The sequence below is a fragment of the Schistocerca americana genome, chromosome 5 (genome assembly GCF_021461395.2).
Source record: "Schistocerca americana isolate TAMUIC-IGC-003095 chromosome 5, iqSchAmer2.1, whole genome shotgun sequence".
Classification (NCBI taxonomy): domain Eukaryota; kingdom Metazoa; phylum Arthropoda; class Insecta; order Orthoptera; family Acrididae; genus Schistocerca; species Schistocerca americana.
In genome coordinates, this window is record NC_060123.1 from 49,453,789 (window position 1) to 49,479,292 (window position 25,504).

A 25,504-nucleotide genomic window follows, 5' to 3' on the forward strand; every position below is an offset into this window, starting at 1 on the left:
TGATGTAGCCCAACACGCTCTACAGAGTGGCGACATCTTGCCTTGGCCTGCTCAAACAGCATTCCTAGTTACGTTTTCCAACAGGATAACGCTCGCACATACACCGCTGTTGTAGCCCAACACGCTCTACAGAGTGTTGACATGTTGCCTTGGCCTCCTCGAACAGCATTCATACGGATGTTTTCCAACAGGATAACGCTCGCACATACACCACTGTTGTAGCCCAACATGCTCTACAGAGTGTGGCCATGTTGCATTGGCCGGCTCAAACAGCATTCATAGGGATGTTTTCCGACAGTATAACGCTCGCACATACAATGCTGATGTAGCCCAACATGCTCTACAGAGTGTTGACATGTTGCCTTGGCCTGCTCGAACAGCATTCCGAGGGCTGTTTTCCAACAGGATAACGCTCGCACTTACACTGCTGTTGTAGCCCAACCTGCTCTACAGAGTGTGGACATGTTGCATTGGCCTGCTCGAACAGCATTCCTAATGATGTTTTCCAACAGGATAACGCTCGCACATACACCGCTGTTGTAGCCCAACATGCTCTACAGAGTGTCGACATGTTGCTGTTCGAGTAGCATTCCTAGGGAAGTTTTTCTACAGGATAACACTCGCACATACACCTCTGTTGTAGCCCAACATCCTCTACAGAATGTGGACAAGTTGCCTTGGCCTGCTCCAACAGCATTCATAGGGATGTTTTCCAACAGGATAACGCTCGCACATACACCGCTGTTGTAGCCCAACATGCTCTACAGGGTGTCGACATGTTGCCTTAACCTGCTCGAACAGCATTCCTAGGGATGTTTTCCAACAGGATAACGCTCGCACATACACCGCTGTTGTAGCCCAACATGCTCTTCAGAGTGTCGACATGTTGCATTGGCCTGCTCGAACAGCATTCATAGGGATGCTTTCCAACAGGATAACGCCCGCATATATACCGCTGTTGTAGCCTAACATGCTCTTCAGAGGGTTACATGTTGCATTGGCCTGCTCTAACAGCATTCCTAGGGATGTTTTCCAACAGGATAACGCTCGCACATACACCACTGTTGTAGCCCAACATGCTCCACAGAGTGTGGACATGTTGCCTTGGCCTGCTCGAACAGCATTCCTAGGGATGTTTTCCAACAGGATAACGCTCGCACATACACCGCTGTTGTAGCCCAACATTCTCTACAGAGTGTGGACATGTTGCCTTGGCCTGCTCGAACAGCATTCCTACGGATGTTTTCCAACAGGATAACGCTCGCACATACACCGCTGTTGTAGCCCAACATGCTCTACAGTGTGTCGACATGTTGCCTTGGCCTGCTCGAACAGCATTCCTAGGTATGTTTTCCAACAGGATAACGCTCGCACATACACCGCTGTTGTAGCCCAACATGCTCTACAGAGTGTCGACATGTTGCATTGGCCTGCTCGAACAGCATTCCTAGGGATGTTTTCCAACAGGATAACGCTCGCACGTACACCGCTGTTGTAGCCCAACATGCTCTACAGAGTGTCGACATGTTGCCTTGGTCTCCTCGAACACCGGATCTGTTCCAAACCGAAAACAAATGGGACGTCTTTCGGGCGACAACATCAGCCTTATCTACGACCATCGTTGACCGTCCCTGTAATGACCGCCGAAGTGCAACACGCATGGACCAGCATCCCAGAAACTCACATTCGGCACATATACAACAAATAAAAGTACGTTTGCACGTTTGCATTAAACATTCTGGCGGTTACACCGGTTATTAATGTACCAGCATTTCACATTTGTAGCCAGCTTGTGAGGTCGAGCGGTTCTAAGCGCTTCAGTCCGGAACCGCGCAACCGCTATGGTCGCAGGTTCGAATCCTGCCTCGGCCATGGAAGTGTCTGATGTCCTTAGGTTAGTTAGGTTTAAGTAGTTCTAAGTTCTAGGGGACTGATGACCTCATATGTAAAGCCCCATAGTGCTCAGAGTCGTTCTTGAACCAAACCGGAGTCTTAAGGGGGTGTAGAGCCAAAGTTCAAGCATGATACAGAAAGGGAAATTGAGATTTGCAATGCATGTCACGAAGAACGACAACACGTTGACCATGCAGATACGGAATGCAACAAGCATCGCTGTGAACAACAAAACAAGCAAACGTGAACGCTTCGCGTTATGGCTCAGAAGGGCCAGTCGGGACCGGCCGATTCTGCACTTCGTTATTTTGCAGTTCGTTCTTCTTAATAGCACCAAGTGCCGATATAATGATGATTTTTTCCAATTATTTTCCGTAAAAGTATTCTCCGCTTTTTACATTACAGTCAAGTCGCAGCAGGAGTCCAACAGTCCTAGTTTTCATACGGCTGTCAAGGTGTACGGGACAAACTTTCCACATACTTCTCGCTTCTTCGGAACATTCTGGAGGAGGTATTGAGCACCTGATTTAGAGAAATTTCTCCACGGCGATTTGTTACAAAACTACGTTGACACGTCCACCACCTAACACTTCCTGCCCACAACTGACGGGGACGGGTCGAATGCACATTTATTGTTTACGAATCGTAGTTGAAGCTGCCCCCGTAGTAACACTGCTGAAGATCCTTGTACGTCAGGAAAAAAAATTAGTCTCGGACCTTTTTGGGACAGAGGGTGCGCACAAGTTCCTGTCAGAAGTGAAAGGACCAACTGGGAAACGAACCTCAGACCTCTGAATTTGTCCTTTGGTACTACCAAGCAACACAAAAGGTTTCAAACAATTCAAATACACTGACGGGAAAAAATCCAAACACCAAGAAGGAGTTGTGCACGGTCAACAAAGGTTGGTAAGCGTCTTTCTACATCTGAAAAGTGACGTCTATTCAGGTTTCGCGCCAGTCGCATACGACCTGGACTAGTAGCGCTAGTATGAGGATGCAAATTACCTCGTAGATTTGTTTTATGCACGCGCTGTAAAGGTCGTCGGTGTTAGTTACCTTTGAGATTGAACGTGGTGAGTTGATGTTAGTCAAGAATGCCTTCAAGTCGAACACACCTTTATAAAAACCTCTCTGAGTTTGAACGAGGTCGTTTAATAACGCAACGAGAAGCTGTCTGTTCTTCTGCGATATTGCTGAAAGCCTTGGCAGGAATGTAGCCGCTGAAAATGGTTCCTGACAGCGGTTCTGACAGGTCAGGCAACCCACGTAGCTCTACCGAGAGGGAAGATCCTAGTGTTCGGCGTATGGCTGTGGTGCATCGTAGTGTGTCTGCAGCTGCAGTTTGAGCAGCGGTTGGAACTACAGTGCCACAATAAACAGTTACAAATCGGTCACTTCAAGGACAGCTCCGAGCCAGATGTGGTGGAGCGTGCATATTCCACTGAACTCAAACCACCGCCGCTTGTGAGTTGAACGGCGTCAAGAGAGCTTATTGGAGGGCGGAGTGAAGATCTGTTATGTATTCTGATGAAAGGCCGTTCTGTCCATGTGCTACTGGAAGTGTATTTTGGTTATAAGAGACCAGGTGAGAGTCTGAAACCAACATGTCTGCGTGCTTGATACACTGGGCTTATGAGTTATGGTCTGGGGTGCGATTTCGTGTGACAGGAAGAGCGCTCTCGCGATTGTCCCACGCACCCGGACTGCAAATCTGTATGTCAGTCTATTGATTCGACCTGTTCTGCTGTCATACATGACCAGTGTTACAGCGGCTGTTTTCCAACAGGGTAACGCTCGCCCACATACCAGTGTTGTAACCCAACATGTTCTATCGAGAATGTCGACATGTTGTCTAGGCCTGCTCGATCACCAGACCTGTCTCCAGTCGAGCACGTCTGGAACACCTTCGGATAAGTCCAGCTTCATCCACAAACATCGTCAACCGTCCCTGTATTGACCGAAAAAAATGCAACAGGGATGGAACTCCATCACACAAACTGTCATCCGGCATCTCTCCGACGTAATGCATGCACCTATTCATGCTTGCATTAGATGTTCTGGCAGTTACACCGGTTACTAATATGCCAGAATTTCACATAGGAATGATTTTTCTCGCGCTTACATTAATCTGTGATCTTTCAAGGTTAATCAATTAAATATGCTACCTCGACGGGAGTAGCAACGGAATTTCATTAATCTAGATTAATTGTTTCTTGGTGTTTGGAATTCTTTCCGTCAGTGTAATAACAATATAATTGCTGTAATTATATGTCTATTAGCCCGCCCGGTTAGCCGTGCGGTCTAACGCACGGCTTTTCGGATTTGGAAGGAGCGCTTGGTCCCCGGCGCGAATCCGCTCGGCGGACTTGTGTCTGGGTCCGGTGAGCCGGCCAGTCTGTGGATGGTTTTTAGGTGGTTTTCCATCTGCCTCGTCGAATGCGGGCCGTTTCCCCTTATTCCGCCTCAGCTACACTATGTCTGCGACTGCTACGCAAATAAGTTCTCCACGTACGCGTACACCACCATTACTCTACCATGCAAATAGAGGGGTTCCACCTATGTGTTGTGAGACGTTCCGGGTGGGGGGGAGGGTGGGGGGGGGTGTCCGCCGAGGGCCGAACCGCATAATAACCCTGAAAGGGTGATTCGGTGTGGGGCGGCGGAGGGGTGGAGTGGACTGCGGTAGTCGTCGTGGGGTTGTGGACCACTGCGGATGAGGCGGGGACGGAGCCTCTCCGTCGTTTCTAGGCCCCCAATAAACATATAGTACAATACAATACAATATTATGTAGCTAGAACTCCTGTGCAAATATAGCATACGCTGTTTCGAGATGTAAACTTAAATATTTTCTCTGCAGTCCGCTGATGACACACCAACTGTTACTGTAATAACCTTTTATAATTTTGTGCGATGCTATCGAGAATTATTGACTTTGCAAAGATCTCACGTTAGACTGAAATTTCTTAGCTATAGAAATGCGAGCACCAGATTTCAGAAACTCTTCCATTTCTTTGTTCCAGATGACAATGGTGTTAATGGGTGAGTACTCAGTGGAATGCGGCGCAAAAAATATACAGCTGCTTGCAAGCGATAGCATGACTCTAGAAGCCCGGTAATCTTGTACTGCAGCTTATGGCTTCTATTTAATTATTGGTAAGTCATACACTTGGAAATACGTTTACTGATTAAACAGAATGAACTCTTTTCTTTCCTAATGCGTGTCTCATACTGATTCAGGCTTGTGTGTCGTTGTTGTGGTTTTTCCTTTCAATCTGTTTTGTGTTGTCTCATTGTCTTATTCTCACCATTACGCCATAGTTCCCTTCGGAACAAGGGACCGATGACCTCGTAATCTGGTCCCTTCCTCCCTCTTTTAAACCAACCAACCAAAATTAAAAGCGGATCCAGACTGAGACAGAGCACGTCTGGTAACTGGTTGGTTCTCCGTGTTCATCCTGATGTCACATTTCAGATACACAGTTTTCTTGACTTTTAATCTTAAACCGCAATCGCTTAAGTGATTTTTCCAGCGCATGGCCAAACTCTATAGATATTGCTGGGTTTATTCAGCGATAAATATGAGAGGAATGAGCTCAGATTGCTGGTTCACATCACTATTGATTAGAAACGGAGGTGAATTCCCAGCACCTTAGTGAGACCCACTCTTAGGATACAATACACAGTTTCTTACTGTCTGGTGCCAATGTGTTTCATTCTGCCCACACCTACAATCATCGATAGTACATAATACTGTGAATAACCGACTGCATTCAATTTCTACAATGTTTTCCATTTATTGCCAGCTGATTAAAATTAGCTGTTGCTGGACATAACACTGGACTCTACTCGTACCAAGGAGACGTTTATGGCATGTTCTGTCCAACAGTTCCATCATTCCATTTTCCTGGAATATGTACGTATTTTTGTTTATAATAAAATATTTAGCATACATCTAGGACGTTGTATATAGAGGTTTTAAACAGTTCTGGTAATTTCCGCACTGCTATGAGGCCGTAATAATTTAAGTTTCTACTCGTGGAGTTTATCACAGCTTGCGCTTTTGTTCCTTTGTCATCGCTGGTTTATGACTGCCTTTTGAAACTTTGTTTTCCAACATCACATCACTTGGAACTGAACATCTGTTTTGTTGTTTTCTTTTGGTGTTGGCAACTGCCGAACGTTATTGCCAGCTACAGGTGTGTGTGTTTGTGTGTGTGTATGTGAAATGGTATTTGTTTTGCTGCGATTAGTTGAAAATGTATCATTTTTTTATTTTTATAATTTTTATTTTGTTTCTTAATGGTGTGTGTGAGTTTGTGTGTGTGTGTGTGTGTGTGTGTGTGTGTGTGTGTGTGTGTGTGAGAGAGAGAGAGAGAGAGAGAGAGAGAGAGAGAGAGAGAGAGAGAATGACTTTCGGGATGTGGTAGTTTTCCTGCATTTGTATTTGTCATGGTTGTTTAAAATGATTTTTTTCATGTTTTGTCGTGGATGTTGATCTACATGTTGTGCTTTTGTTCCTTTGCTAATATTACTGCATCACAGGAAAGCAAAACGTGCCATAGCTGTCTGTAATCCATATATACAGCACCCTAATGTAAATTAAATAGTTTAAACAAAAATATATACCTACTGGAGGTCACTGAAGATGTCTTGCAAAGGATAAAGGCCAAACGCGTATGGCACACAACCTGTATTTTATTCACTTGTAATTCCATGGTCCCAAAATAAAAATTATCAACACATCGTAGTGTCATGCGCAACGGAGGACGACAAGACTACAGAGATTGAAAATGCTATTATGAAGACACAGTATGACTTCAGAAAGAGGGTACTGTAGTAAATGAAATATCTTAATCGAAGCTGTATATCAAAACACTTGGTTTCAAACACCTGCCTTTCCACATGAGGTCATTCTTAAAGGTTATTTTTTTCTCTCACACGCTTTCTTTTAAAATCAGCTTCATATTGGGGTGACGCGACCTGCTACTATTTTCTCTCCTGGTGACAACACGTCCATCCCAGTGTAACACTCATACCCAACGTCCACAATTGTTTGTCGGACGTAATGCCGTTTTTCTCTTTATCTACAGTATTATAGCTCTTTGTGATCCTCGATTTTTGATTAGACGCTTGCAATAATGCCTCCTTCTCATATGTTACTACTTATAAAACCCTGTTGATTTCTGTATTGAGTACGTGTGCCCTTTTTATATTTACCCCTGCACCCGCCACCCATCCACCGATAACGAACACCTGCAGTGTATCTTTTCACTTTGTTGACGTAATGGTATTGGTTTATATGCACCTACCCCTCATCATTAGCCTCATTCTTTGATGACACATTATGTGTGTCTTATATTTGGAGCACAACCCAGCTCTGTCTTCTGCTGATACAAGGGCACATATTTAAAGTATAAATTTCAATTACGTACTTGATATGAAGTTGGTTGGAGTCGTTCCCGCCGTACGTTGTTCTAATTGAGCTGTTATTTTAAACCGTTTCCCACTAAGTATTGTGGCTTCATTTAGGTTTTTTCCCTTGTTGTTATATACCCACATTAATTATGGGCACCTATCGAATTTTAATGGCACTTCGTCATCCACATGATAACAATATGTTTTTATATCTGGTAATTTTTTAGTGCCTACTTTATTTCTACTTAATTACGATTATAATTTCGCTGTTATTTTAAATACCTCTTATACATCCAGTTTGCATTCTTTCAGTAAAGCCTTTCGTAGGTCACCTACATGGTTTTTCTTCATTCTAACGTCTTTCTCCTGCCACAAAACATCACGTTCGTTATCAAGTTAATGCAGGATCTTCTCACAGTGACATTATCAACCCATTTCTTTGTTCTTGCGTTTTCCCTACAGATCGGTTATTTTAATCCGTCTCCTACTTGATTTCACAGTCGGTTCTACTTAAGGTGATGTTTTCATTTGGATATAGCATATTCTCAATAATAATATACATCCTATGACAATCCATCACTCTAAAGGCTAACTAAATCCTGTCCAGTTTAGTTGCCATCCCGTATTTCTTTTTCTACATAACTTGACAAGGACCCCGTACCTTCCGTACCAATGGGAAGTCCTTGCAGCGGTGTGACAGCTTTTTCTTACTGACTGTTCACTTGTTTTCGCCCTATGCACGTGTACCAACTTGTATTTTTACTATACAGTTCGGCATATTTTCTACATAACATGATCTGTCCCTATTTTCTCTTCAGCCTAACAAATAATTCATTTTGATGTTAGAAACAAAACTTATGCACAATCCTGTTTTTAACTATCTTACGTTGATGTCAATTATTGTCATCAGGTTACCATCTATTAGGAAAGTGGGTGCACTCAACAACTGTTATGTAATTTATAAATGATAGAGCTCAGCAATCATTTGTCCATTTTCTTTGTAGGTTTTATTAGGCAAATCCAGATTTTGGCTAATGCCTAGCCATTATCAACGCACTATTTTTTAAATCTCGATGCACGTTAGTTTCCTGTTGTTCGGGTGTCAGTCACAGTTCTCTGAATACTACTGTAACAAATCTGGATTTGCGTAATAAGATCTTCAAAAAAATAGGACGACTGATTATTGTACTCTATCATTTAACAATTATTGTCATTTTCTAAGATAACTTTGCACATATTTTTCATAAACCGTGACTACTTTTTACATCATCCTTATTACTTCTTCTTTATGATTTTATTATATTTTATTTCTTACTAATGTGGTTCACATTTTGGCCTTTGAATATGTAGGTTTGCTACATCCCGTTACAGTGACACCTTTGTGTTCGACAGCCGTCTTTAGACTTCATGTACTCACGCCTTATACCCGTTTTTCATATTATCTGTAATTCATAATAATTTATTTGCATCTATTTGATGTAACCTTTCATTGTGTAATTGAACTTAATTTACACTCTGTAGTTTTAAGTACTAATATATTTGGTAACCATGTAGTGGCCTGAAGAAGGCGTTACTGTGGCGCTGAAACTAGTAGCCTACTCAAAGTTTTCAAAAATAACGACTGATGACATACACTTCTACGACATAGCGTCATGAGCTAAAGATCGGAAGAAGCTACCTCAGCTGAAGGTGGGCGGTGTGTTGCAGAAACTAGTAGACACACATAGTAATAAATCGAGTAATTCGAAGTAAAACTTTACTATTTTGAGAACCTTACATTCAGTTACCAACTGTATTTACCAAATCGAATAGAACGATACACTCCGCTCATGTTTTGAGCCAATCGAAACCTGTGACCAAACTACTTGCTTAGTGGAGTTACTTCATCCAATCTGAACAATGAAGTGTCCAACAGGCCACAAGCAGTTACACTGCTTCGTGGGTGACAAGAATCTCCGACAAGGTAGTAAAGAGTATAACGCAGTGATCAGAAGACACCGTTGGTCAATGACAGTGCCCACATTTTCTTACCGGAGAGGAGATTCTTCCCGCCCGAAAAGCACCTTAGATACGGGTGGCTGGTTGGACACATTTATTATTACTCTCTTTGTTGTGTCTAGACAAGACAGCCTAGACACAATGAGGAAGCCGAAAGGCACGCCCTTAAACTCACGCAGGCTGGCGTGAGGTCTGAAACAGGATACGTAATGAATGCTACAAAGAAAAGTACGTAGCTTCTGGAATACTTAACTTTAATCCACAATTGTAGAACATCGCTCTTGATGATACAGAAGTAATATAGCAATATAACAAAGGATAATGGCGCCGTGCTAGGTCGTAGCAAATGACTTAGCTGAAGGCTATGCTAACTATCTTCTCGGCAAATGAGAGAGTCTTCGTCAGTGTCTGTTGCTAGCTACGTCGGCTGTACAACTGGGGCGAGTGCCAGGACGTCTCTCTAGACCTGCCGTGTGGTGGCGCTCGGTCTGCTATCACTGACAGTGGCGACACGCGGGTCCGACGTATACTAACGGACCGCGGCCGATTTAAAGGCTACCACCTAGCAAGTGTGGTGTCTGGCAGTGACACCACACTCTTCACATAACAGCTTTTGGAAATGGGAGAAATTTGTCTTTCAGATGGTGGCAAATTTGTTTTTTTTTTTTTCGATTTTTCAGCCATTTTCACGTCCAGGTCCCCTTAAAGCAAATGGAGCACTGTGTTTCATTGCTACCGCACTTTGTAAAATAGTTCCGAACTAGGGATGGTACCATTCTGCAGTACAGCTGATGTGCGGGGACATAGCGAGAGGGTACGATACAGACGAGAGGGAACGATACAGACCAAGTGGGACAAGTACTGCACTGTACCTAAATATGTACCGTCTAGTAGGCCACGACACACAGCAACAGGTACATTATTTCGAAGGAGAGACACTCTCCAGCCTCAATCGGGTATTGATATAATTCGATGGTGGAAGCTGAAAATTTTTGCCGGAGCGGGACTCGAACGCGTTGTCTGCCGCTTAACGCGAGCGGTTGCCTTAAGCGGCTCGGCCATCCGGGCACGTTTTGCATCCCACCCAAATTCTCAACTTGTCAGACGCTAGCAGCGTCCACTCTCCGTCCACCTACTTGCTTCCAGAGGGTTCTGCGTTCCCGCAAGAGGCTCCGACTCTGCTGTGCATCCGCACTGAAGTTACCAAGGCACTCATGCTGACAGATACACTGTACATGCGTGTGATATCAGTTGTGTGGGACGTGTTAAGCGGGAGATACGGGTTCGAGACCAAGTCTGCAGCAAATTTTCAGCTTTCATCATTAAATTATTTCGATGCTTGATTGCTTCTTGTGTCTGTCACTCCTTCGAAATTTGATATTTACAGCCCATGTATCTGACAACAGTGCGGCGTCTACTCTGTCAGACATGGCAGGCACGACACATTTTGTAGGTACATTATTGTCTCTGCAATGCTGTGCCCATTCTTATGTCGTGTTTGTTGCTGGTTTCAAACTGTAGATGTTCTTGTGAAAATAGCGCTGGTCACTTTTTGCAGTTTCTCAGAAATGGAAATTTTACGAAAAAATAGTATTTGTTTTTAAAATAGTTTTATTTGGAAACCAAAAATCTCAGCACTGCCGCTGTGGTAAATGCTAAGCGTGTATTTCAACCAGTTATTAGTAGAAAAATGAAAGAATCCTGTTATAACCAAGACTAAACACATACCGAAAAAATCGCTTGTTCAGGACTAAAAAAACCGGTATCGGATTTACCCGGTTGATAATTCGTATCCCTAGCGCACAGACCCATTGTAGCACTTATTGGTGACCAATTGGAAACGAGAAAGTGAATTAAATTACCTTTTTGCATGATACTTACAACTCCACTTTAGTCAATATATCTGTCCCAAGGGAATCAGTAACTGTGTCGATATTTATTCTTCATTCTCCAAGTGAGACTCAAGAATGATGAGAGGTGTTTTAAATATCACTTGCAACTCCATTCCCCTCGCCGTTCTGTGTGCCACCCATTGTGCCCTCAAACAGGTCTCAGAAGACGAGTAATCAAGCCGGCATGCTATCCATTCAGCCGCGGTCAGAAAGCAGGAGCAGAGAGAATACTAGCGACGCTCACACATGAAGCAAATTGGTATACACGAGCCACCAACTACATGCGTTTTGGTTCGAACTGATACGGCTTGAAAACCTTAAGATTTTATTCAGCCATATTGCCGCATAAGACTTAGAGGATCGAAGCTAGTTTTCACGCATTTCAATGTTTATGACCTACACGTGTTACAATAATTCAGGGTGACTCAGAAAAACGGGAACATTTCCACAATCCAATAAAACTAGAAGTGATGAAGGAAAGAAATTGCATTCATGGTAATTGAAAGCTTACAACTTTGCCATTTACGAAACATAGATGGCATTTATCATTTTTTGAAAAAAATTACATCCTTTAGATGGCGTCTTCCTGTACGAATACATTCGTGAAATTTGCTGTTGAGATTCCTCATTGACCGCTGAAACATCTCAGCTCACATACCGTGAATTACATCCCGAATTCTCTGATTCAACTCATCCAGGGTTCTTGGTCGAGTCGTGTAGACTTTTCTCTTGAGGTAGCCCCACAAAAAAAAATCGCTAACGGATAAATCTGGCGATCTAGGGACCCAGGGAATGTTAGCGACTCGTGAGATCACACGCCTGCCAAACAATTCTCGCACGTATGCCACTGATTTCCGTGCAGTGTCTGATGTCGCTCCGTCCTGTTGAAGCCAGGCTTCTTGAACGTTTGGAAATTTGTTCAATGCAGGTGCAACGAAAGTTCGTAACATCTCCACGTAACGATCGTCATTGGCAGTTATTGTGTTTCGCTGTTCATTTGCGACAAAATACAGCCCGATAATCTCATGTTATGAGACACCACACTGTACTGTCACTTTACTAGCTTGTGAAGTGCGCTCATGAACGTCATTAGGATTTGTGTGTGCCCAGTAACGGTAGTTCTGTATATTCCCATAACCTGTGATATGGAAATGTGCCTCTTCTGACATCCACAACTTGTTTAGAAATTCATCGTCATTGTTTATTTTTCTTATCGTTTGTTGGCAGAATCCTAATCGTAAACGGTAATCGTTGTCCTTCAATTGTTGCACCATCTCTAATGTGTACGGATGAAATTTTAAATCAAGATGAAGAATTCTGCGAACACTCTCCCGGGACATTCCAACCACTGCTGCTTGCTTACGAATTGAACCCCGTGGGCTCCACAAGTCAGATTCGCGTACATAAACGCACTCTTCTAGGTCATTCTGTTTCTTCTTGAGGGTAGATCCAGTCTCTTCAAAGTTATTAATCCAACATTTTATCGCGTTTCTCGACGGAATGGCATCATGACGTCCCTCTGCGCCGCTACCAAGCTATCATTGTTTTTATAAAACATTTTTATGGCTAACGCACGCTGTTGTCCATTCCACTGATCTATGATTACTGAAATGGCCGACTGTTTACTCGCTAAATGTCAGGAACCCGCAATGCCGCCACCTGCCCATGGCTGCCACTACTCATTCGAAACATTCCCGTTATTTTGTGTCAACCTGTATAATTTTTCAAGTACTTTCACTGGTATACAGTATGTGTATATTGTCTGCAAAATGTGTTGCGAATGGTGTTAGTATTAAAGAAAAAATAAATACATGTAGGAGAGCGTCAGCAAAGCTTTGAGGTACTGGAGGAGAGGAGGTACTGGCAAAGCTGAAGGATTGAGAGTTTTGCCTGCGTAGCTCAGCAAATAGGAGCACTTGCTCGCCAAAGGCACACTGCCTTCAGCGTCATAGAAATTTAAAAATAGCCCAGCGAGAGACTCCCTCTAAAAAGGTTCTGTTGTGAACTCAGAAATACGAGAGCCAACTGATCTCTGGTAAGTTTTAGGTATCTGAGAAACCAATTTTGCATCAGTGAAAGGCTGAAATTGATGCACTGTAAACTTCCCTGCGCGTCAACATATTTGCTCGATCTTTGTTATTTACCAAGCATGTCGCTAAGTACCACAGTAATTACAACACAAAGAAGCTGACGTGAACTTATCTGGTGTTCCAGAAGGTTGTGTCATTACACCCTTTGTTGTTCTTGATTTACATAAATTACTTGGGAGACAATTTGGAAATCCCTCTCCTAGATAGACTGAAGATTTTGTCGCCGTTTACTGTCAAGATGGAGCTATGAAAGGTCAAAATTAATTACAAAACGATTTAGTCAAGCTATCTGAATTGAGCGAAATAAAATTGACCGTGAACAATAAATAATGAGATCTTCAACATTACGTTGAATTTCTGTTAGATGCTAATCGTTACAAATTAAGAGGTTACCGATTCCACCTAATATCTAAGGTTTACAATTACAGGTAACTTAAATTCAAATTAGAATTACAGGTAACTTAAATTCAAACACACACATAGGAAACATTTTAGGGAAATCGAGTGGGGATCGTGTTTCATTTGCAGAACACTCAGAAAGTTTAGCAAATCCACTAAAGTAGCTGCTTGCTCTACACTCAATCGCTCTCATCTTGATTATTTCTGCACTGTTAGGTCTTCTTACTAGATATGTTTGATAGAAATAATCGAAACACTCAAAAGAGGCAGGCGGATTTTTACCAATAGGTAACAGGGGAGAGAGTGTCAGTGACATGGTATGTGAAATGGAGTGGAAATTATTACAACAAAGTTGTCTTTCATTCCGAATTTTTCCTCCGAATGTCAAACTATTCTGTTGTCTCCCAGAGGTGAATGATCATCGTCGTAAATATGAGACAACAGGTATCCCATTAAGCTTTTTAGGTTCTCATTTTTCTGATGCGCTTTTCAAATCTAGAACATTAGAGATATAGCCTTAAAGTGGTATATAGTACCCTTTGTGAAATGCAGTTTTAGAGTAAATATAGGTGTACTTGGGACAAGATACTGAATACAACAGAATATCATGCCCGTAAGTTTTTTTTTTTAATATAAACTCTCATTTATTTAACTGGGCTAAATGATTAATATCAAAATGCTAAGCTACTACAATTCCCTCATTTGTCCTTTTAAGTGTGGAACCAGATATGAAATTATACCATTGGGCTGTCAGCTGTCAATCTGCGATACAGGAGGCCGTTGTCAACGTCACTCACGTCATCTCAGATCTAAAACAAGAATTTCGTGCTCTGATTTTCTTGAGACTTCAAACTGGAAAACTGTACGGAATGTTACCTTATGTTGTAAGGCTACACTGCAGACTAGCAATCTCTGAAAAAACTTCCCTACGCCTACATTTGTATTATAGGTTAACATAGTTTTCATTTTCAGAAAACGTTTTCTCGCTCTTTTTACCCTGTACCTAATATTCCCTTCCGCACCACCATACCGAAACTGTCAGGCAAACTACTCGTGTCCCGGATGGTGTAAGTGAAAAGAACTTGCTCCTGTTTGCGAGCCAGATAAATATTAATAGACGTCGGAATCTATACATCCCGATCAAGTCTGAGACCATGGGAAGCACTGAATAGGTCATCGATTTCTATGGATACTGAGGAAAGGTGGTAGGAATAGCAACAGTAACAATAAAAAGATTTCGAAAATATAAGAACAGAGGCGTATTCTGAATTCTGTACAGGACACGGTACTGTTTAACGAGGTCAGCCTCTACTGATACAAACACAGTCACAAAACGACACAAAGACTGACTAGTGAACTAGAGCTACACACACATACACACGGACGCACGCACGCACACACACACACACACACACACACACACAACTGGGAACACATCAGAGAGAGAACACTAAACCAAGATAACCAGGTTACTTCTCTTTCTTTCTGCGTTTTCTCTATAGCATCGCCGTCTCTCTCATCCAAGTTTACACATCCTTCTATCTTACCATTCCTCTTCTTGCATGGCTCTGTCCAGCATCGCACGCCTCATTCCATCATTCCAATGTAGCCGGTGTCTTCCCCTTTTTCTGTGCCGTGAAGGTCCCCAGAGCCACATTTCAGAAGGCCAACTTTCCTCTGACATTCTTCTAAGATGATCATATCATGATAGCCGTTTATTTTCAATTGTGTCTACAATGCACTTTGTAATTCCAATCTGTTAGCGTAATACTTCATTTCTTATCTTCTCTCTTCTCCTTACTTCACAACTTCACCTCCAAAACTCTATTTCCATTGCCTTTAATTACTTCTCACTGACCCTGGAGACCTAACACAGTTCAGCACCATAAAGAGCCATGCCCTCAACTATAGTTTCATATATTCTCCTTTTAAAGATTCTTCAAGAAGTTTCATTCCAAACAACGGAGTGTAACTGCTTAATTGACACCTTTCCCTTTCCTATTCAATGCTTTACTTCCTACTTGCTTCTATCTTTTTATCCGAAGTGATTGAACCTAAATATTTATATGACCGACTACACTCTACTATGGATCCATCATCCAAAACAAAATTCCTTCCTATACGACCGACATTGTAGTCTTTGTAAAGTTATCTTTCATGCGTTGTTTACACAACAAAAAAAGGTGTGTGGCGGGAGGGCGGGGGGGGGGGGGGGTGATGAGACTTCGATGAACCTTACCGCATGTCTAGCCCTGCTGCTTTGCCGTTGTATCGCGAAATACCCATGGTCACCAAACGACCGATACACGGCGGTCGAAACCGAGTGACATCACTAACCTGTGTCCAAAGTGATGAACGGTTGAACTTAACTGAAGCATAGCAGTGAGCGCCCATAGCGAAGACGCGACTGTAGGCAAGACGGCAGCTGCTGGTCCTTCCAAGAAGATTTCGCCGAATCGGCTGTTGCGGCTGCGAGCTCGGGTTTTGCTAGCAGGCCGGCGCTGCAAACTACAAAAAATACCCCTGCTGCCAACCTTCGGGGAGAGCCAAGAGCTAGTTCTCGCCAGCTGGGCCGTAGAACTGACCGCTTACTTTTTTCTCCAGAAGTTGCCCTCCCTGTCGCCACTACAACCGCCAGAATGGCGGACTTTTCTGCGTCCTTTGCGCTTCTCACTACGAAGAAGACGTTTCGTTCAAAAATAAATTTTTTCCTTGGGCGCCACGAACTTAAAGTAATTTTTAAGGTAAAGTGCCCATAATCATACAATGTAGGCTTTCACGGCCAGTGGTGTCACGACTGAGAGGCCGTGGTCGATGTATAAAATTTCCGGCAGTAGCCGGACGACCTCAGAAGATGTCTCCCGCAGATGGAGACGAAACGTTAGGTGGAAATTTTATACATCGACCACGGCCTCTCAGCCCGGAAGTTTTAACTAAAGTGCCCTTATTTAGGGTGGTTGCCTTATTCCGGATGGATAGAAATCTTCCTTGCTTGGTGATGCACACTGTAATCTCTCCGACAACCAGTAGCGAAGGGCATTTTCATATGTCAATGCGAGTTTGTTGCTGCCGATGTTAACGTTTCGTTCTCCACAGTTATTTTCGCATTGTGGTGAAGATAAACATTTTCTAGAAGATTCAGTTGGAAGCCATTCCTCAAACCAAATAAGACGTACGTTCAAAGTGTTGCATGTGAGACAGCAGTCTGAGGAATGCTCCTTCATATCTAATTGCTAGAACGTGTCGTCCACCGTTCACTTATGGGTTAGGTAGTATCTAAAAAAAAGAAAGAGATGGTCCTTAATAGCGGGTAGTAACAGGTTGCTTTTTCTCGGGTACCTAAAATTTGGTGCCATTTATACGAACAGATGTTTTGATTTTTTTTAATGATTGCCCCAAGAAAGTGACATTTATGGGAACCGGAAGCTATATGGAAAACCTTGGAAGTTATCCCAAAGAAGGAAATAGACTTCTGGAAGCATTCAAAAACTTCAGCGTACCATCAACAAATTTGGAAGACTATGTGAAAACGTGCAAAGAACGAGATATAAATGTAGCGCCGAATTAGAGCATTGGCAGAAAACCTATACTTCCGGCATAAATAGAAAACGATCTTACCTACTATTGCAGAATTACAGAATTATGGTATTATGGACTTACGACTGAGATATCAGGCTTCTAGCATTCCAGTTTCCAGCGCGTAATAAATTACCACAGGTTTTCAATGAGAATAAGGCTCCTGCGGGTAAAAAATGATTGGAGGGTTCCTGAAATGACATCCTGAACGGAGATTTCGGACACTTACGAAGCTTTCTGCAGACAGAGCTAAAACTTTGAAAGATAATGCCTGACTCCTGCAATTTACTACTCATCGAAATTTCAATTGTGGCAAGACCGGAAACAGTTGAACAGCGTAGATCTGGTGGGGTTATAAGTTTGAAAGCCTAAAGACGTGTCTTAAAAATATCTCCAGCAGAATGAGGAGGTTTTACGACTCTTGCTACGTGTATGGCCAACGGCCTAGCCGCAGTGGTAATACCGGTTACTGTCAGATCACCGAAGTTAAGCGTTTTCGGGCTGGGCTAGCACTTGGATGGGTGACCATCCGTCTGCCGAGCGCTGTTGGCAAGCGGGATGCACTCAGCCGTTGCGATGCAAACTGAGGAGCTACTTGATTGAGAAGTAGCGGCTCCAGTCTCGTAAACTGACGTACGGCCAGGAGAGCGGTGTGCTGACCACATGCCCCTCCATATCCGCATTCAGTAACGCCTGTGGGCTGAAGATGACACGACGGCCGGCCGGTACCGTTGAGCCTTCCTAGGCCTGTTCGGAGTTACATGTGTGAGTACAACCGGTCATTTTGTACCTCCATGCATGATTTTTCCGCGTAATAGCAAAGGCCCTAACCTTGGCATTGGAACTCCTATAGGCTCTGTGATAAAGTGTCATACACCTGGTTGGATGTCGCTTTCCCATCTTTACTGAGTCTTTCGATCACTTCATAAACAATGTAAAAATTACACACGAGGGATCCAGTGATTCTTATTTTCGATGGACATCACTATCACATTCGTAACATTGATGTTGTTGATCATGCACCATAACATGTTATCACACTGTGATTCTTGAGTTTCTCCCGGCGTATTTCATAACCAAAATATCCACGGGTGAACTGCCGATCTAGTGTCCAACGGGCACAATATTTCGGCGATCATACATGTCGCCATCATCAGGTGAACTGACGGACTGAGCTCCTGTGAACGTGCCGGCACGGAGATCCGTACACTATGGCTGCTCAGAAGGGACTGGGTTCGGTCGCGGCGGCTGCCGATTTAAATACCCTCCGCCCGCGGCGCGCTCACTCCGCCGTCCGCGCCCCGCGCCACGGTTTAAACCGTGACTGGCTATAATCTTAGCAAGGCTTGGGAACCAGCGATTGGGTTAATTAAGAGTAAATCGAGCAAATGTATAGTTGTGACGACCACGGCGGACAGAGCCATCACACCGACGTCATCTCAGACGCCGTCGCAATATGTTCCACGGCGTGACCGTGGCGCGGGGCGCGGACGGCGGAGTGAGCACGCCGCGGGCGGAGGGTATTTAAATTGGCCGCCGCCGCGACCGAACCCAGTTCCCCCTGAGCAGCCATAGTGTATGGATCTCCGTGCCGGCACGTTCACAGGAGCTCAGTCCGTCAGTTCACCTGATGATGGCGACATGTACGATCGCCGAAATATTGTGCCCGTTGGACACTGTAGACCAGCAGTACACCCGTGGATTTTTTGATTATGTTATCACACTATTCTGCCAGCAACCTCATGCAAGACACCGGTTACAACCTCCTCACGAGTCTTTTAGGGACCCATTCAAGCGCTTCTTCAAGAGATGGAAAAATAGCTAGCTGTGCATCCCCTCCAGTGTCTAAGAGACAAAGACGTTGGGCTATTGATGGGCGAGATACCTTTGAGAGCCGCAACAATAGTTGTGGGTGCAAATGGTTTCAATAAATGTGGGATTCATCCTTATGACCCCTGGCTCTTTCATCTACGGATTCTGTTCCTCACAATCTACAACAAATGCTAATGAGGCCTCATAAGCTACAGCAGGTTCATTGTCGACTGCAGTTAATAGAGTAAAAATAACCGCTGTATCTATTTTCGACATCAGTCCTCTTTCTTGAGTTCCACCATCAAATCCAAAAAGAAGACCAGATAAACGAGCAGTGTTCATCTTCTTTTTAAAAAAGTACAAGACCTTTTTTTTTTCTTTGTCATCAGTCTACTGACTGGTCTGATGCGGCCCGCCACGAATTCCTTTCCTGCGCTAACCTCTTCATCTCAGACTAGCACTTGCAACCTACGTCCTCAAATATTTGCTTGACGTATTCCAGTCTCTGTCTTCCTCTACAGTTTTTGCCCTCTACAGCTCCCTCTAGTACCATGAAAGTCATTCCCTCATGTCTTAGCAGATGTCCTATCATCCTTTCCTCTCCGATTCTGCGTAGAACCTCCTCATTCCTTACCTTATCAGTCCACCTAATTTTCAACATTCGTCTATAGCACCACATCTCAATTGCTTCGATTCTCTTCTGTTCCGGTTTTCCTACAGTCCATGTTTCACTACCATACAATGCTGTACTCCAGACGTACATACTCAGAAATTTCTTCCTCAAATTAAGGCCGGTATTTGATATTAGTAGATTTCTCTTGGACAGAAATGCCTTTTTTGCCATAGCGAGTCTGCTTTTGATGTCCTCCTTGCTCCGTCCGTCATTGGTTATTTTACTGCCTAGGTAGCAGAATTCCTTAACTTCATTGACTTCGTGACCATCACTCCTGATGTTAAGTTTCTCGCTGGTCTCATTTCTACTACTTCTCATTACCTTCGTCTTTCTCCGATTTACTCTCAAACCATACTGTGTACTTATTAGACTGTTCATTCCGTTCAGCAGATCATTTAATTCTTCTTCACTTTCACTCAGGATAGCAATGTCATCAGCGAATCGTATCATTGATATCCTTTCACCTTGTATTTTAATTCCCCTCCCGAACCTTTCTTTTATTTCCATCATTGCCTCCTCGATGTACAGATTGAAGAGTAGGAGCGAAAGGCTACAGCCTTGTCTTACACCCTTCTTAATACGAGCACTTCGTTCTTGATCGTCCACTCTTATTATTCCCTCTTGGTTGTTGTACATATTGTATATGACTCGTCTCTCCCTATAGCTTACCCCTACTTTTTTCAGAATATCGAACAGCTTGCACCATTTTATATTGTCGAACGCTTTTTCCAAGTCGACAAACCTTACGAAAGTGTCTTGATTTTTCTTTAGCCTTGCTTCCATTATTAGCCGTAACGTCAGAATTGCCTCTCTCGTCCCTTTACTTTTCCTAAAGCCAAACTGATCGTCACCTAGCGCATTCTCAATTTTCTTTTCCATTCTTCTGTATATTATTCTTGTAAGCAGCTTCGATGCATGAGCTGTTAACCTGATTGTGCAATAATTCTCGCACTTGTCAGCTCTTGCCGTCTTCGGAATTGTGTGGATGATGCTTTTCCGAAAGTCAGATGGTATATCGCCAGACTCATATATTCTACACACCAACGTGAATAGTCGTTTTGTTGCCACTTCCCCCAATGATTTTAGAAATTCTGATGGAATGTTATCTATCCCTTCTTCCTTATTTGACCGTAAGTCCTCCATAGCTCTTTTAAATTACGATTCTAATACTGGATCCCCTATCTCTTCTAAATCGACTCCTGTTTCTTCTTCTATCACATCAGACAAATCTTCACCCTCATAGAGGCTTTCACAGTATTCTTTCCACCTATCTGCTCTCTCCTCTGCATTTAACAGTGGAATTCCCGTTGCACTCTTAACGTTACCACCGTTGCTTTTAATGTCACCAAAGGTTGTTTTGACTTTCCTGTATGCTGAGTCTGCCCTTCCGACAATCATATCTTTTTCGATGTCTTCACATTTTTCCTGCAGCCATTTCGTCTTAGCTTCTCTGCACTTCCTGCTTATTTCATTCCTCAGCGACTTGCATTTCTGTATTCCTGATTTTCCCGGAACATTTTTGTACTTCCTCCTTTCATCAATAAACTGAAGTATTTCTTCTGTTACCCATGGTTTCTTCGCAGCTACCTTCTTTGTACCTATGTTTTCCTTCCCAACTTCTGTGATGGCCCTTTTTAGAGATGTCCATTCCTCTTCAACTGTACTGCCTACTGCGCTATTCCTTATTGCTGTATCTATAGCGTTAGAGAACTTCAAACGTATCTCGTCATTCCTTAGTACTTCCGTATCCCACTTCTTTGCGTATTGATTCTTCCTGGCTAATGTCTTGAACTTCAGCCTACTCTTCATCACTACTATATTGTGATCTGAGTCTATATCTGCTCCCGGGTACACCTTACAATCCAGTATCTGATTTCGGAATCTCTGTCTGACCTTGATGTAATCTAATTGAAATCTTCCCGTATCTCCCGGACTTTTCCAAGTATACCTCCACATCTTGTGATTCTTGAACAGGGTATTCGCTATTACTAGCTGAAACTTGTTACAGAACTCAATTAGTCGTTCTCCTCTTTCATTCCTTGTCCCAAGCCCATATTCTCCTGTAACCTTTTCTTCTACACCTTCCCCTACAACTGCATTCCAGTCGCCCATGACTATTAGATTTTCGTCCCCCTTTAGATATTGCATTACCCTTTCAATATCCTCATACACTTTCTCTGTCTGTTCATCATCAACTTGCGACGTCGGCATGTATACCTGAACTATCGTTGTCGGTGTTGGTCTGCTGTCGATTCTGATTAGAACAACCCGGTCACTGAACTGTTCACAGTAACACACCCTCTGCCCTACCTTCCTATTCATAACGAATCCTACACCTGTTATACCATTTTCTGCTGCTGTTGATATTACCCGATACTCATCTGACCAGAAATCCTTGTCTTCCTTCCACTTCACTTCACTGACCCCTACTATATCTTGATTGAGCCTTTGCGTTTCCCTTTTCAGCTTTTCTAGTTTCCCTACCACGTTCAAGCTTCTGACATTCCACGCCCCGACTCGTAGAACGTTATCCTTTCGTTGATTATTCAATCTTTTTCTCATGGTAACCTCTCCCTTGGCAGTCCCCTCCCGGAGATCCGAATGGGGGACTATTCCGGAATCTTTTGCCAATGGAGAGATCATCATGACACTTCTTTAATTACAGGCCACATGTCCTGTGGATACACGTTCAACAAAAACTTCTCTAGTCGCTTCATTTGATACATCTGATAGACCTCCAACTTCTGGAGCTTCCAAAACGAAGCTGTTCATACGAAAATACTAGAGAGCCGCGAAATGGAAAGGTCGTGGTGAAGAAGTCTCAGATTCAAACCGTAATGAAGCCCTGGTGAAAGACTCACCACCTGAATATGAAGAGGACGAGGAGTGCATTTACTTTCTGCTACCAATCATGGGTAACTAACTGATAACTCCGAAGAGATCTGAATTCAATGCATCGGTTGCTTTGTGCAGGTGTTGACAATGATACTTTCATTTGACTTCTGTAGCAAAAAGACTGAATATTTTTCTTGTTAGTGCCGAAATGTCTACAGAGTGACAAACAATTATGCAGTGCTCTTCACTTTTGAAACAAACGTTTGGTCCGAATAAAGGTTACGTTACGAACTCAATTAAATTTTAGTTTTTATTTCCAAACCGCAAATAGGAAACCCTAAAACCGGAAATTAGGAACAATGTTTTCTGGAGATAAAATTTACTTATTTTAATTCTTTGCCATACTCTTACTGAATGAGAAAATGTTGGGAACAATTTTTTTTTGCGAGAGTAGTATTTAAATATTCCTTAGTAATAGCAGAGCATATATTCCATAATTTAATTAAAAACGGTATACGATAAGCGGCACTTTCCCCTATTTTTCTCTAAATGACGGCAGCCGAAATTTATTTACAGATTCTCGTTCCTCTATTCTTTGGGAATTTATTATTCATAAGGTTTCTTTCTTCTCCGTAGTTACTTTAATGCTCTGATCAGAAATTAAATTTATAGGTAATTCAAGATAAAATTCATCTACATCTAAATCCATACTCCGCAAGCCACCTGACGGTGTGTGGCGGAGGGTACCCTGAGTACGTCTATCGGTTCTCCCTTCCATTCCAGTCTCGTATTGTTCGTGGAAAGAAGGATTGTCGGTATGCTTCTGTGTGGGCTCTAATCTGTCTGGTTTTATCCTCATGGTCTCTTCGCGGGATATACGTAGGAGGGAGCAATATACTGCTGGACTCTTCGGTGAAGGTATGTTCTCGAAACTTTAACAAAAGCCCGTACCGAGCTACTGAGCGTCTCTCCTGCAGAGTCTTCCACTGGAGTTTATCTATCATCTCCGTAACGCTTTCGTGATTACTAATTGATCCTGTAACGAAGCGCGCTGCTCTCCGTTGGATCTTCTCTATCTCCTATATCAACCCCATCTGGTACGGATCCCACACCGCTGAGCAGTATTCAAGCAGTGGGCGAACAAGCGTACTGTAACCTACTTCCTTTTTTTCGGATTGCATTTCCTTAGGATTCTTCCAATGAATCTCAGTCTGGCATCTGCTTTACCGACGATCATTCCATTTTAAATCACTCCTAATGCGTACTCCCAGAAAATGCGCCGGCCACGGTGGTCTCGCGGTTCTAGGCGCGCAGTCCGGAACCATGCGACTGCTACGGTCGCAGGTTCGAATCCTGCCCCGGGCATGGATGCATGTGGTGTCCTTAGGTTAGTTAGGTTTAAGTAGTTCTAAGTTCTAGGGGACTGATGTCCACAGCAGTTGATTCCCATAGTGCTCAGAGCCATTTGAACCAGATAATGCAAATTATGGATATAGAAGCGGTCTGTTCCTTCTCAAGGTCCACAGAGTGCCCCGAGATTTAATATTCACTGATTACTTCTCGACTCATCCTTTGTTTTTGGTCTTGTGTGGCCGCCTAGGTCTCGTCACGGTGTGTGGCGTTCTGGGCGGGTTTCGTAAAACGATGCTTGTCCCATTCTCATATATGCTGATGGTAACATCTTTTGAGCCATTACATGATGTCATATTCCTCATGAAACCTCTTCAAATCTCGATATTTCCTTTGCTGCGCTGACCGCTGTGGTCGAGCGGTTTTAGGCGGTTCAGTCCGGAATCGCGCTGCTGCTGTTACGGTCGCAGATTCGAATCCTGCCTCGGACATGGATGTGTGCGCTGTCCTTAGGTTAGATAGGTTTAAGTAGTTCTAAGTTCTAGGGGACTGATGACCTCAGATGTTCAGCCCCATAGTGCTTAGAGCCATTTGAATCATTTTGAATCTCTGCTGGGATCTTCCTGAAAGTTTCACTGGTGTCTCTGTATATCTAAACGTTGTCGAAAGACAGAGTCGGGTTCACTTAAAAAAGAACTGTTCTCCCTCACTTTTCTGGAGAAATTGAGTTACTAGCTAAAATTCTTCAAGCTGCCGTTTATAGGATGTTATCATTGTATATGTACTGAAAGCAGATATGAAAGCGCACGAGTGGTGGGGCATAGCATCTCCGAGGTAGCGATGAAGTGGGGTGTTTTCCCGTACGACCATTTCACAAGTACACCGTGAATATCACCTATTCTGTGAAACATCAAATCTCCGACATAGCTGCGGTCGGAAAAATATCCTGCAAGAACGGGACCAGCGACGAGTGAAGAGAATCGTTCAACGTGACAGAAGTGCAACCCTCCCTCAAATTGCTGCAAATTTCAATGCTAGGCCATCAACAAGTGTCAGCGTGCGAACTATTCAAAGAAACAAAAGAAACATCATCGAAATGGGCTTTCGGAGCCATGGAACCTGCGTATCAGCAGGGGACTGTTCAAGCTGGTGGAGGCGATGTTATAGTGTGAGACGTGTGCAGCTGGAGTGATTGCGACCCCTGATACGACACGTACGTAAGCATCCAGTCTGAACACTTGCTTCCATTCATATCCATTCTGCATTCCGACGGACTTCGGAAATTCCAGCAGGACAGTGCGACACCTTACACGTCCGGAATTGCTAAAGAGTGGCTCCAGAAACGCTCTTCTCAGTTTAAACACTTCCTCTGGACATCAAACTCCACAGACGTGAACATTATTGAACATATCAGGGATGCCATGCAACGTGCTGTTCAGAAGATATCTTCACCCCCTCGTATTCTTGCGGATTTATGGACAGCCCTGCAGGATTCATGCTCTCATTCCGTCCAGCACTATTTCAGACATTAATCGAGTTCATCCACGCCATGTTGCGGCTCTTCTGAGTG

At 43.4% G+C, this 25,504-nt stretch overlaps 1 protein-coding gene across 1 annotated transcript in view; it reads left to right on the plus strand.

Moving 5' to 3' along the window:
* The window catches only part of LOC124616766 (basic salivary proline-rich protein 1-like), a 270,539-nt gene that overhangs the window by 160,644 nt on the left and 84,391 nt on the right, over nt 1–25,504 (plus strand). Inside the window, exon 2 of the mRNA XM_047145152.1 lies at nt 4,915–4,933. The gene's annotated coding sequence lies outside the window, so the exon portion shown is untranslated. The remainder of the gene's footprint in view (nt 1–4,914; nt 4,934–25,504) is intronic.